Source organism: Oncorhynchus mykiss, chromosome 15 (assembly GCF_057628025.1).
Source record: "Oncorhynchus mykiss isolate SJ-2025 chromosome 15, ASM5762802v1, whole genome shotgun sequence".
Classification (NCBI taxonomy): domain Eukaryota; kingdom Metazoa; phylum Chordata; class Actinopteri; order Salmoniformes; family Salmonidae; genus Oncorhynchus; species Oncorhynchus mykiss.
In genome coordinates, this window is record NC_143036.1 from 31,501,353 (window position 1) to 31,515,814 (window position 14,462).

A 14,462-nucleotide genomic window follows, 5' to 3' on the forward strand; every position below is an offset into this window, starting at 1 on the left:
GAATCTTAGTCCTATAAAACACAATTTCAAAGGAGATTCTCCATTGAGCATGCTTTTTTTCGGCCAAGACTTAAACTGTGTCCGGGAAACCGGTTCATAGACATGCACTAAAGTCCTATAATCTCTCCCTCTCATGAGAAAATATAATATTGTGCCATAAACGTCCACCCTCATTATCTATTGCGCTCCATATTCTGATCCTATTTTCCTTATAGGCCATGTTCACGAAGCTAATTAGATATTGACCGCCACAATGTCCGTAATTAATAGACTATCTATCACTTTCATTGAGACTGCGTCCCTGGCACCTGCAGACGGCCTTGACCGCTTCAGTGTCGTTGTGGGTAATCGTAATATCGAGCTGGTACAATTACAGTTGAACAGTCGGTGAAATCGAAGCAGGCTTGGCTGCTCCGTTTTGGGGTCAATTTCATAAAAATTCAGGAATAGACTAAATTGAATCATTCTAGATTTACTATTAGGGGTATTGTAATTTCAATTGGGTTATTTGCCTATTCACTGGATCAAAATAAGGTTTAGGCTACGCATAACCTTTAGATCTATACAAATAGCACAGGAATTTTTCAATTATTGCCCATGTAGTTTAGAAAATTCCATTACTTATTATATGCTATTGAATGAGATTATAATAACACAATTTGCAGACTACATCAGGCTACGTTTGCTCAGCAGATGGCGTGAATTTGCATGATAAAATTGAACCTTTCCAATACTTTCGCATTCCTTCATACACTTCTAGCATTGAAACGCAAACCGGTGTTGAGTAATGTCAATAACCCTTCGAGCAAATTGGCCATTTCCAGAACATTAACAAATTCCAGCGTCACCATTCACAACGGTTCCCAACCCCCCTCTATCTAATGCAGGAAGTGACAGTTGTTCACATGTGCGCAGAGCGCATCAATTGCACAGCTCCTATTGGCATACGGGTGTTTTACAGTCACGAGACTATCCATGTATATATGACATCTGAGAAAGCGTTGCTCTGTTCAAACACTGATGAGGTACCACAAGCAGAATAGCCGTAGACGCAGTTTCCAACTATAGACGGATCGCTAAAAACAAAACCTAGTTCATTGGAATTCACATAGGTCAGTAAACGAAGGCACGGACAAATCTCTTCAGCTGGGGTGGAAGGTGAGCGCATTTTTCCTCAAATATTTGGACGTTAATGTAGTCGCTGGTGATGATTAATTTGGGTTCTCGGGGGGCGAGGTCAACTCACGACCTCGGTGATCTTCAGGTCGGGAAAGTCGAGCTCTAGAAAGATACCAGAGATCGGACTTTGAAATCTGAGTTGGATGACCATTAAAAAAAAAATCTCAGTCGGATCTCGTGTTTTTTTGGAGTTCCAATTTGCCATGAACGCAGTAATTGTGTCAGTGTTAAAATCCGCTGTAGCGTCTCGCTCCTGTCAGCGTCGCGAGCCCACGTATACCAGTGTTTCCAATTCCGGTCCTCGAGTACCCCAAACAGCACACATTTCTGTTGTTGTTCCAGACAAAAACACCTGATTCAACAAGTCATTGGCTTGATGACGAGTACATTCAGGTGTCCTTGTCCGGGGCCACACAAAAAAAATATGTCCTTGGGGTACCCGAGGACTGGAGTTGGGGAAACACTGACCTAAGTGATTCGACCGGAGTTGGGAGCCGTTGTCACTTGACTATATTCTGTTGCAGCTGCGTATTTGAAGCCCTTCAGTCAGCTCAAACGAACTTCATCATAGGTATAGAATATTGTTTCAATGGGTGTCATATTAGTTATTGCTTTTGATCTATGTATAGGTAGGTACCTAGCCCTTGATAATGAATCTGTGCCATTACATTACACATACGAGTCATTGGACGAAGGCGTCTTCAGTAAGGGGGAGTTTTGATAAGAGCCCTGATAACAGCATCACGCAGTTCATCGACGCACAATTGGCCCAGCGTCGTCCGGGTTAGGGTAGGGTTTGACCGGGGTAGGCGTCATTGTCAAATAATAGTTTTTGTTCTTAACTAACTTGCCTAGTTAAAGTTTAAATAAATATGGGTTTGGAAGCATAAAGACCTTATCTTTCATATCAGTGAGGAATAAAAGGTTAAATTGATACACACCTTTTGTAGGGTTAGTGTTCCCATATGTCCATATATCCATGTTACAGTGCGTGTTTAGCTTAACAGAAACAAGACCGAGGGACCACCAGTGCTAGTTAGCTATTTAGCATGTCAACAGAAGGCCGCCAGAAACCTGTTGACAATGGGAAAAAAATATCCGCTGAAAACTCTGAAGCTGGTTAAAAGTCTACAGTGTATATTTTGCATTTGCGACATTATTTGAATGTGATATGAAAGTAAAGGGCTTCATGTTTCTAGAACCGTATCGCAATTGAGAAATCAATTCACGTTTAGATGGAGTATTTAGCTTCCAGAGACAGTGAAAATAACACACAAGGATCTTGGACCTTAAGGAGTAATGGTAGGCTCCTTAAGAGTACATCTTGGGGTAATAGGTACCATGCATTTATGCTGAAGGACAGGGCAATGTTTCCCTAACTTAGTTCAATGTTTTCAACCAGACAGTTCCTATGGTATTTGTTTTTGTCAGTGCAGCATTGGCATCAGTAGTATACAATATGCTAATGACACACCTTTGCTATAACATTTCAAGGAGATAGTTTAGACTTATTCTCAAATCTAGAATGACAAAAACACTATCTTCAATATTTACAGTTGAAGTCAGAAGGTTACAGACACCTTAGCCAAAAACATTTAAACTCAGTTTTTCACAATTCCTGACATTTAATCATAGTAAAAATGCCCTGTCTTCGGTCAGTTAGGATCACCACTTTATTTTAAGAATGTGAAATGTCAGAATAATAGCAGAGAGAATGATTTATTTCAGCTTTTATTTCTTTCATCACATTCCCAGTGGGTCAGACATTTACATACACTCAATTAGTATTTGGTAGCATTGCCTTTAAATTGTTTAACTTGGGTCAAACATTTTGGGTAGCCTTCCACAAGCTTCCCACAATAAGTTGGTGCATTTTGATCCATTCCTCCTGACACAGCTGGTGTTACTGAGTCAGGTTTGTAGGCCTCCATGCTCGCACACGCTTTTTCAGTTCTGCTCACAGAGGTCAGGGCTTTGTGATGGCCACACCAATACCTTGACTTTGTTGTCCTTAAGCCATTTTGCCACAACTTTGGAAGTATTCTTGGGGTCATTGTCCATTTGGAAGACCAATTTGCGACCAAGCTTTAACTGATGTCTTGAGATGTTGCTTCAATATAGCCACAAGTTCCCCCCTCTTGATGCCATCTATTTTGTGAAGTGCATCAGTCCCTCCTGCAGCTAAGCAGCCCCACAACATGATGCTGCCACCCCCATTCTTCACAGTTGGGATGGCGTTCTTCGGCTTGCAAGCCTCCCCCTTTTTCCTCCAAACATAACGATGGTCATAATGGCCAAACGGTTCTATTTTTGTTTCATCAGACCAGAGGACATTTCTCCAAATAGTATGATCTTGTCCCCATGTGCAGTTGCAAACCTTAGTCTGGCTTTTTTATGGCGGTTTTGGAGCAGTAGCTTCTTCCTCGCTGAACGACCTTTCAGGTTATGTCAATATAGGACTTGTTTTACTGTGGATATAGATACATTTGTACCTGCTTCCTCCAGCATCTTCACAAGGTCGTTTGCTGTTGTTCTGGGATTGATTTGCACTTTTCGCACCAAAGCACGTTCATTTCTAGGAGACAGAACACATCTCCTTCCTGAGCGGTAGGACGGCTGCATGGTCCCATGGTGTTTATACTTGCGTACTATTGATTATACAGATGAACGTGGTACCTTCATGCGTTTGGAAATTGCTCCCAAGGATGAACCAGACTTGTGGTGATCTACAAAAAAACATTTCTGAGGTCTTGGCTGATTTCTTTTGATTTTCCCATGATGTCCAGCAAAGAGACACTGAGTTTGAAGGTAGGCCTTGAAATACATCCACAGGTACACCTCCAATTGACTCAAATGATGTCAATTAGCCTGTCAGAAGCTTCTAAAGCCATGACATCATTTTTTGTAATTTTCTAAGCTGTTTAAAGGCACAGTCAACTTAGTGTATGTAAACCTCTGACCCACTGGAATTGTGATACAGTGAAGTAATCTGTTCGTAAACAATTGTTGGAAAAATTACTTGTGTCATGCACAAGGTAGATGTCCTAACTGACTTGCCAAAACTATAGTTTGTTAACAAGAAATTTGTGGAGTGGTTGAAAAACAAGTTTTAATGACTCCAACCTAAGTCTATGTGAACTTCCAACTTCAACTGTATCAATTGCCATTCTTTGCCACTAAGCATATTACAGAACAATTAAGCATAAAGTATTTTACTGTAAGTAATGAGGCATAGGTGATGCTTCATAAAGAGAGCACAGTAACTATTAATTATGTCATTGAATTACCACCTCAACTGCCACAAGATAGGGCCAACTCTGTCTAGCAGAGGACAGGAGTCCATTAAGATGCCTGAATTCCAGTGGGCTCACAATGACTTTACAGCATGGTGCCACTAATCTGGGGATTGAATGCACATTGTGTTGTTCCCTATGTCACAGAAACCACGTTCTCACTAGATGCCAGTTACGAAAATGAGTTAAATTTCATGTAGCCTACATACAGAAGTTATGCATGAATTAACTTGAATGTCTGATACTGTTTGTGGTTCTATGCATCCCCCTAACAACTCGACCCGATTCTTACCATCAGGCAAATGTGAATCTAAAACAAGTTCGCTAGCCTTTTCCCTGTGCGTTTTACACAAAGGTAGGCAAAGAGTTCTTAGGAAGAGTTAATGATAGTACTTCTCCCTAATTCTAGTGGCTGTCTCATTTCCCCCTTATCCCTGGCTGTAACTTTTTCACTAGTTGGCAAAGAAGTGAGTCATCATATTTTAGAACCTGCCCTGGGCGATAGGAACCTCTGTTAGTCAGTAGAAGTAGGCTACTCTATCTTTCCTTTACACAGGAATTATTGATGAGGTTTGACTTCTTCATACTGGCCCGTACACACTCGGGTTGCGTAACACATTTGACACAATGGCTATGATACAACTGATATTCTTGTGACGCAACGGAGTTTGTCTGCACCAAAATATTGTCTCCACAAGAGCTGTGTAAACATTTTTGTTCAGACAAATGCTCAGTTCGATCACAACAGTTTTGTCAAATGCGTTCTACATCAGTTGTACAAAATGGGTGTGTATGGGGGCGTTAATACTATGGACTCTAGATAGTAGTCTGTAGTTGATCCAGTCAAATAGATTTATAAGTGTACAATAGTTATAAACTGCCTGGAAAAGTTGTGAGGCGCATACTATCGTTAGACATGAGATATTATGCTGGCCCCATGGGTATATTTCCAAACTCAAACAATTTTTTGGTCTGATTTTACCACAGTTGGATTTGGCAATTGAATCAAACTGTCTGGGAAGATTTAACATCTTGGCACCCTTGTGTGCTCACTTGTTTTTCTAGTTTTCATAAATCCCCATGAAAGATCTTTTAATTGCTTTCATCAAATATTGTATTCAGAAGCTTCCACCTTGTAATGTATTTTGGCACAGCACTACAGTATAATGCTTAACAAACTGAAAATGTTTGTTTTAGTCTCGGCAACCCAGGATCAAATCTCGCAAGATTGGGCCAAATCGGCAAATCGGCCAAAATTGTGATTCGCCAGAAATAATGAGTGACTCAAAAAAACAAAACAAAAAACAGTCTACCGGTAGAAATGTTTCTCATAATCCATATCGCTCAGCCTACCGACAGATGTAACCTAACATTTGAATGTTTTGTCTTTCATGAGAGACTATAGCCTAACAAACTGAACGTGTTTTGTGTGAACTTCGTCTGCTTGGCTTACACACTGTGGACAAACGTCTTCAGTGTGTGTCTCTCTCCACTTCTAACCGGGTAGGCTCTGGGGCTAGGTACCTTGTCTGCGTCTTCACACTAATAACCCCCCTCAACCTAACCTCTGTACCTCAGCTGTCACTCACACAACTCAGTTACCCTAGCAACCAGCTGAAATGAGAATGCAAGAGTACATTTCCTGCACCATTTGCATGTGCCTTTAAAGTGGATCATACAGCGGTTTAGCAACATGAAATCTTGTTCAAATCTGTTCATATACTTTTTCAGCTTGTAGTTTGCTATCAAAATTGAACTGTTAAACGATGGGGAATAGTAGCCTGTTCGCCCCTTCTGCAGTTTGCCTGCCAACCTGGTCTTGGAGCATTTCATATTATTCTGTACGTAAATCATACTCCATTTAGTATGATATGTTACATTTCGTATGGTATGGACATCAACAAATTAATACATAATTCATTTCATATATGTTAACAATTATATTTCGTATTTGTTACAAATTTGAAAAATATACAATATGTTACGAATTTGCAAATATACAATATGTTACCAACCACCTTAGGCCTTAAGTAACTATGATGGAAAATTTGTTGTGGAAATTCAACACCAGGGACACCTGAGGTCAATATTAAATGAATCGTCCTTTATTATCAGTGCGCTGGAGAGGTTCCAGCCAACTCAATGCACCATGTACACATGTCGGTCAGGAGCTCCCCCGGGGCAGTCCCGTTAGTTCTCTTATATACTGCTTACACAGACAAGTTATATTTGCATGATTTACATAATTTTAATTATTCATCATTAATACATCATTAACTTTAGTTCCTGCATGTGACTGACCAATACCTCACGAAGCTTCTTCGCTCCAAAGCTGGGACCTTGAAAATGAGATGCCTTTTGGTTCTCAAAATGATATTCTGGGTGAAATTGCTTATAGTGAGGATTCCTCCCAGGCACATTCAGTCACTTGCATGAACACAGACATTGGTTATTAGAAAAGCACAAACATTTTCCATCACATTCCCTCTTATCACTCACTCTGATAATTATCATGACATTTTATTAATTTGGTTATTACTTAAACTATCAAAGTAGTAAACAATCCACGCATAAAACCACAGACACTTTCAAACCCTTCATTCTGGGTTGTACAATCCAATTTGTAAAACCATGGCTTAAGACCTTTGCTTCAAGCAGTTACATATGTTTCATTACACAATTTCATTTATGGATTCTGGCAATGACATTTCAGCCGTAGCTTTTGTCACGAGTGGCATGTTGATGACGGATCGGTATCTCAATGCATTTTTTGTCTAAATTACTATACATTTTTCAGTGTGCAGACCTCCACAATCAACCTGATACCACAAATGAACTATTTTAAACAAGCCCATATCAATTATGGACACGTTTGACCACACCCTCCCTCCCGGCACTTGTTCTTCTGCCACCTCTTTATTTTCTTCAGATAATGATAGTGTTGTTGTTAGAATTAAATATTATTGTATGTAATGTATTTGTATTGTTTTAATGAGTATTTGTATAGTGGCTGTGTAAATGCCCTTACCTGCCCATGGGCTACGGGTGCAATTTAACTTTTGGCTAACTGCGGGAAACTTACAGTTGAAGTTGGAAGTTTACATACACTTAGGTTGGAGTCATTAACTCATCTTTGAACCACTCCACAAATGTCTGGTTAACAAACTATAGTTTTGGCAAGTCTGTTAGGACATCTACTTTGTGCATGACACAAGTAATTTTTCCAACAGTTGTTTGCAGATTATTTCACTTATTATTCACTATCACAATTCCAGTGGATCAGAAGTTTACATACACTAAGTTGACTGTGCCTTTAAACAGCTTGGAAAATTCCAGAAAATTATGTCATGGCTTTAGAAGCTTCTGATAGGCTAATTGACATCATCTGAGTCAATTGGAGGTGTACCTGTGGATATATTTCAAACTCTGTGGCTCTTTGCTTGACATCAAGGGAAAATCAAAATAAATCAGCCAAGACTTCAGAAAAAAATGTAGACCTCCACAAGTCTGGTTCATCCTTGTGAGCAATTTCCAAATGCCTGAAGGTACCATGTGTACTATTGTTTGTACAGATGAACAAGTATAAACACCATGGGACCACGCAACCGTCATACCGCTCAGGAAGGAGACGTGTTCGGTCTCCTAGAGATGAACCTATTTTGGTGCGAAAAGTGCAAATCAATCCCAGAACAACAGCAAAGGATTTTGTGAAGCTGCTGGAGGAAATGGGTACAAAAGTATCTATATCCACAGTAAAACGAGTCCTATATTGACATAACTGAAAGGCCACTCGGCAAGGAGGAAGCCACAATATTTCTTGGACTACCAAGACATGTGTTGGTGAATTATAGTAATCATGCAATGAACTGCATCGATCTATTCTGCCAACAATGCCTTACTCTACATCAGCGGTTCCCAAACTAAGGGTTGCGACCCCATGTGAGGTCACCTGACAATGGTGTCGCGGGAGAATTGACAAAAATCCTGAGAACAATGTATACCTTTTATTTGCATACATGCATACAGTCAAGTTTGGAAACACCTTCTCATTCAAGGGTTTCTTTATTTTTATTATTTTCTACATTGTAGAATAATATTGAAGACATCAACTATTAAATAATACATATGGAATCATGTAGTAACCAACAAAAGTGTTAAACAAATCAAAATACATTTTATATTTGAGATTCTTCAAAGTAGCCACCGTTTGCTTTGATGACAGCTTTGCACACCAATTTCACAAGGTAGTCACCTGGAATGCATTTCGATTAACAGGTGTGCCTTAAGTTCATTTGTGGAATTTCTTTCCTTTAATGCGTTTGAGCCAATCAGTTGTTGTGACATGGTAGGGGAGACAGAAGATATCCCTATTTTGAAAAAGTCCATATTATGTCAAGAACAGCTCAAATAAGCAAAGAAAAATTACAGTCCATTACTTTCAGACATGAAGGTCAGTCAATCTGGAACATTTCAAGAACTTTTTTTTTGAAAAGTTTCTTCAAGTGCAGTCACGAAAGACATCAAGCGCTATGATGCAACTGGCGCTCATGAGGACCGCCATAGGAAAGGAAGACCCAGAGTTATCTCCGCTGCAGAGGATAAGTTTGAGTTACCAGCCGCAGAAATTGCAGCCTAAATAAATGCTTCAGAGTTCAAGTAAGACATATCTCAACATCAGCTGTTCAGAGGAGACTGCGTGAATCAGGCTTTCATGGTCGAATTATTGCGAGGGGAAAAAAAACACTACTATAGGACACCAATAAGAAGAAGAGACTTGCTTGGGCCAAGAAACATGAGCAATTGACATTAGACTGGTATAAATCTGTCCTTTGGTCTGATGAGTCCAAATTTGAGATTTTTGGTCTTTGTGAGATGCAGAGTAGGTGAACGGATGATCTCCGCATGTGTGGTTCCCACTGGGAAGCATGGAGGTGTGATGCTGTGGGGGTGCTTTGCTGGTCACTGTCAGTGATTTTATTTAAAATTCAAGGCACACTTAACCAGCATGACTATCCACAGCATTCTGCAGCGATACACCATCCCATCTGGTTTGCCCTTAGTGGGACGATCATTTGTTTTTCAACAGGAAAATGACCCATCAAATCTCCATGCTGTGTAAGGGATATTTGACCAAGAAGGAGAGTGATGCAGCACTCCATCAGATGACCTGGCCTCCACAATTACCTGACCTCAACCCAAATGAGATGGTTTGCGATGAGTTGGACCACAGAGTGAAGGAAAAGCAGCCAACAAGTGCTCAGCATATGTGGGAACTCCTTCAAGACTGTTGGAAAAGCATTCCAGGTGAAGCTGGTTGAGAATTCCAAGAGTGTGCAAAGCTGTCATCAAGGGAAAGGGTGGCTACTTTGAAGAATCTAAAATATTTTTAGATTTTTTTGCTTACTACATAATTCCATGTGTTATTTCATAGATTTGTCTTTACTATTATTCTACAATGTAGAAAATGGTAAAAATAAAGAAACCCTTGAATGAGTAGGTGTCCCAACTTTTGACTGTGTAACTCATTATTCTTGAATGTCATTCATTAATGCCTCATGAGCTTTTTTCAACCGTCCTACCCCAACAGCACCCAAAATATAAGCTGTCTTCATCCCCGTTGTTTGTAAACGATGTAATTATAAACAAATACTTGTATAGCCTCAACACCACTCTGTATAGCTGGGATAATTGATATTGAATAGACGGTACCACAGACTGACGCATTAAACCTAAACTCGGCAACCAAGAACCACTTGGACATCGTCAATTTTTACGATGCTGCGCGATGATCCTGAGGTTGCCAACAAAAATAATAGCAATGGTGGTGGGGCGGCCTGTGGCGCCGTTTCCCCCTACTGCTGATTCTGTCTTTATTGTAGGATTGTTGCATTTGACTAAGGTAATGTCTAGGGCATCACTTTATGAACTTGTGACATTATTATAACTCAACTGTTTGGCCATTCATCTAATAACATGGCACATTTGTTTTGCCCTCTCTAACAATGCCAAACTAATTGGTCGTGATGACTTGCATTTCCTGTCCATTAGTCAGCAGTCTAGCTCTATGCCTGGCCACTGTAACAGTTCAATACTGTCGAACGAATAGCATCGATCATTGCATTGAGTAGGGATCTGATGCACTGAGGCATTGTTGGATTGATTGACCCACATTCAGAGCTCAGACGTGCACTCGCACAGGTAGCTGTCAAACACCGACAGTATTCTTATCCATTAGCTAGAACGGACATGAGGGATGAGGGAGACTTGCAGTACATGTGCCTTGAGTCAAGACATTGAGATTGTTGAGAAAGAGTCATGAGATGGGTTAGTGGCCAGGGCAATATCAGAGTAGGAGTGCTGATCTAGAATCAGTTATCCTGTCCATTATATCTTATTCACAATGGTATAAATGCCAAGACTAATCCTAGATCAGCAGTTAAATTATGGAACATTTTATGAATATAGGTCCTGTGCTCATCTATTGAGCATGACTCCTATTCATGATCTAGTTCTATTGGAAGGGTGCGAGGGGGGGGGGGGGGAACGAGGGAAAGGACCGAGCAAGCGAAGGAAAATGATAAACGAGAGGGAAAGAGTGTAGGATGAAGAGAGGAGTGTATCCCCTGCTCTGGGACAGCAACACTGACCAGGCCTGCTAGAAGTTTACCATCACTGTGCCAACCAGGAGGTGCATGAGGCATCATCTGCCCTCCCCCCAAAAAACCACACGCTCACATACACTAACAGAGCAGAAAAGGGCACAGAGGTTATTAATAGCAAACAAACAAACAGGATACAACTGGACTCCCAGTGGAACTGGTAACTGATTGCTCTACAAAGTTGATTTCATTTATTGTTTGTGGTTAAGAACATATTACTTGACTAATATCCTTCATGTATCAGTTTGTTTTAAACCTGGGCTTGGGGTCGTATGTTTATGCCGTATTTCTATCTTTGGTAAGTATTGTTTGATATAGTAGACATGGCTATTAGCTTTGAACATGTCTACGACTTTCGTTGGTCGTGTTTTCTCCGTCTATCTTTGAAGAACTTGGGCTGCTCTACGGTTTCAGGTTTAGTTGAGGACCAGGCTGATTTGACTCATAAGTAGTGTGCTGTGGAGTAATGGTGTTTGTTTACCTGGTTTGTGTATCTACTGTAAGCTATGTCAGTTAGTGTAAGACAAGTGAAGTTTGTGTTTTTAAGGTCATTTGAAGGTCATTGTAAACAGCAGAGAGATTCTCCCACTGTCGATTTAATATGTAAACAGATCTGTCTCTCTGGCTGCGTTTTACACAGCCAGGCCAATTTTGATATATTTACCACTATTTGGTCTTTTGACAAATCGCATTAGATCTTTTCACATCAGATCTTTTTCAGAGCTGATCTGATCTGAAGTCAAAAGACCAATTAGTGAAAATAATATAATAAACTGGCTGCCTGTGTACATGCAGTATGTGTTTCTCACTCTCTTTCAGCCAGGATTTAACACTTGGCAGGTTCATAGCTTTTGGAATAACAACATTTTATGGTTTAGTATGGATCGTATGACCGTGACTACAGTGTAGTAATTATTTATTTTTGATATGCGACAACAGACTAACTGCTACAGTAAGGTACTCAAGGCTAAGTCCTAAATGGCATCCTATTCCCTATATCGTGCACTACGTTTGACCAGAGCCCATGGTTAAAAGTAGTGCACTATTTAGGGAATAGGATGCCATTTAGGACATACACTCGAGAGCATAGAGCTTCACTTCAGGTCTGTCCTCTCTGCTTTGGCCGTCTACAATTGAGATCTGCTGTCTCTGGGACTTCCATTGGGCTACATAGAAATAGAAACCCTTACAAAAGACCCACCGTTGAAAAGTTGCCTCTCTGTTAGCCACGTGGCCGTTCAGCAGATACAATGTACTATCGGTAGGTATGCACCTTGAGCTATGCACTTTTTACCTGGTAATCTTGCTCAATAGGGCATGTCCTGTTTTGATGACTGGAGTATTGGATCTCTCTCTCAACTTTCTTTGTTTCACAATGCTCCATTTGTACTCTTTTAAACATCTGATGTGATTTCCAAATAAACCGGGAATACCAGGCCTCGGGCAGAGACCTAGTTGCGTTATGACTGTTACTTAGTCATGGATGTTTCATTAAGTGTTGAACAGTGTGAGGCCACAGTAAGGAAATCATGCAGATTTTCTCCCGGTGTTGTGTGAAGGATCTCCTGTTAGACCAGGGGCCGTATGCATCGAGCATTTCGGAGTAGGAGTGTGGATCTAGAATCAGGCCCCTCCCTGTGTAGGTCATCCTAATCTTTGTGATCTGAAGGCAACGCTGAGACACTCAATAAACACAGCTCTTACTCTCTATATGTTTCCCTTCCTATACCCCCTGTAGCGCTCACTAGGCGCCCCATATACACCCACTAGGTATACTTTGTATGCTCTATACATTCTAGGAAATATCTCATCTGCTGCTACACTAAAAAAAATAAATCTAAATACAACATGTGAAGTGTTGGTCCCATGTTTCATGAGCTGAAATAAAATATCCCAGAAATGTTCCATTCGCACAAAGCTTATTTCTCTCAATGTTGTGCAAAGATTTGTTTACATCGCTGTTAGTGAGCATTTCTCCATTGCCAAGATAATCCATCCACCTCACAGGTGTGGCATATCAAGAAGCTGATTTAAGCAGCATGATCATTAGACAGGTGCGTCTTGGGCTGGGGACAACAAAACGGCACTCTAAAATCTGCCGTTTTGTCACACAACACAATGCCACAGATATCACATTTTGAGGGCGTGTGCAATTGGCATGCTGACTGCAGGTATGTCCACCAGAGCTGTTACCAGATTATTTAATGTTAATTTCTCTACCATAAGCTGCCACCAACGTCATTTTGGAGAATTTGGCAGTATGTACAACTGGCCTCAAAACCGCAGACCACGTGTAACCGTGCCAGCCAAGGACCTCCACAGCCAGCTTCTTCGCCTTCATTAGAAACCGTCTCGGGGAAGCTCATCTGTGTGCTTGTTGTCCTCACCAGGGTCATGACCTGACTGCAGTTTAGCGTCGTAACTGACTTCAGTGGGCAAATGCTCACCTTTTGATGACCGCTGACGTTGCTGGAGAAGTGTGTTCTTCATGGACGAATCCCAGTTTCAACTGTACCGCCTGATCAAATCCTATGTGAAGATGTGTTGCGCTGCTTGAGGCAAATCGTGGTCACACCAGATACTGACTGATTTTCTGATCCACATCCCTACTTAAAAAAATAAATAATAATCTCTGGTCACAGATGCATATCTGTATTCCCAGTCATGTGAAATCCACAGATTAGAGCCTAATGAATTTATTTTAATTGACTGATTTTCCTTTTTATGAACTGTAACTCAGTCAAATCTTTGAAATTGTTGCAGTTTGCATGTTAAAAGTGAATTTCTAAATATGAAGGCTACATTGAAGCTTTCGGGTGCGTGCGGAATAGCCGCTCGGATTGGAGAAGAGGTAGAGCGCAAGTTAAGCTTTCCTGAATAACTGGGCCTGCCTGGAGCATATGTGACCACATCCTCATTATTATTATTATTTTTATAGGACGCCTTGGGAGAATAATGATCTGCAACAGACAGCAAGTCTCTGTATCAAAAGTTTTAAAAAATACAGCCAGACTGGCCTGCTAAGGTGTCTTTCTAGACCTTATAAACTGTCGACTAGACCCACAACCGATCCAAATGAAATATTAAAATCACAGGAATTTTGCGCCGCTATTGAAAATGACATTTTCACTGCAGCTGGGAGTAGAATTTTTGTACTCACTTGAAAACAATAATGCAATTATTCGTTATGTTGTAGGCTAGTCTAGGTAGGCTAATTTTGTATTGTCCCTAAACAAGATCAATAGGGGAGCTTTTTGAGCTGCGTGTCTCTTGTCTTCACTATTATTTCATGCGCAATGAGGGACCTGGCCTCTCTGCTGCCTATCAGCTA

The 14,462-nt window shown here is 40.7% G+C and overlaps 1 protein-coding gene across 14 annotated transcripts in view; it reads left to right on the plus strand.

Moving 5' to 3' along the window:
• The first annotated feature begins 875 nt into the window (after positions 1–875).
• The window catches only part of dnajb6b (DnaJ heat shock protein family (Hsp40) member B6b), a 47,245-nt gene continuing 33,658 nt past the window's right edge, over positions 876–14,462 (plus strand). For 6 of the 14 annotated variants that reach the window (XM_021563043.3, XM_090199911.1, XM_021563046.3 and 3 more), the window contains exon 1: positions 11,196–11,291. The gene's annotated coding sequence lies outside the window, so the exon portion shown is untranslated. Of the gene's footprint in view, positions 1,159–11,195; positions 11,292–14,462 lie in introns of those variants that run through there. The other 8 variants (XM_021563047.3, XM_021563045.3, XM_090199912.1 and 5 more) reach the window with 5 other exon arrangements.